The sequence below is a fragment of the Gavialis gangeticus genome, unplaced genomic scaffold (genome assembly GCF_001723915.1).
Source record: "Gavialis gangeticus isolate Ggan-Ray unplaced genomic scaffold, GavGan_comp1, whole genome shotgun sequence".
NCBI classification, from domain to species: domain Eukaryota; kingdom Metazoa; phylum Chordata; order Crocodylia; family Gavialidae; genus Gavialis; species Gavialis gangeticus.
In genome coordinates this window covers 72380395-72380771 of record NW_017729029.1, presented here as the reverse complement: position 1 = coordinate 72380771, position 377 = coordinate 72380395, and the positions used below count along the sequence as shown (strand labels likewise).

General features: G+C 34.2%; 1 protein-coding gene across 2 annotated transcripts in view; it reads left to right on the top strand.

Moving 5' to 3' along the window:
• SPOCK3 (SPARC/osteonectin, cwcv and kazal like domains proteoglycan 3) overlaps positions 1-377 on the top strand; it is a 703183-nt gene that overhangs the window by 216979 nt on the left and 485827 nt on the right. The window lies entirely within an intron of this gene.

Here is a 377-nt window from a genome sequence, read left to right as displayed (position 1 = left end):
GGCACAATGTCCCCTTGATGTCAGTATCTGAACAGGGCATAGAGGATTTTGTACATTGTGGTTGTGTCTATATGTACATTAATTCGCCTTTCCTAATGTGCATTAAATTTAGTACCTCCAATGTGAGGTACTAAATAAATGTGCGTTAAGCTGTCCTAATATGCAGTAATAATAGTGCATGTTTTTAAGTGATGCTTAATGCGCAGTGGCTATCTTATTGCACATTAGCATAATTACACTTTTTTTTACATGACACTTTAACACAAAGTAAAATAGGCTACTGAGTATTAAATGACACATGTAAACATGCCCTGTTTTGCTTAAATAATCAGTATTGCACAGGATGAAAATGTTGCTACTTGTTGTATATTTAGATC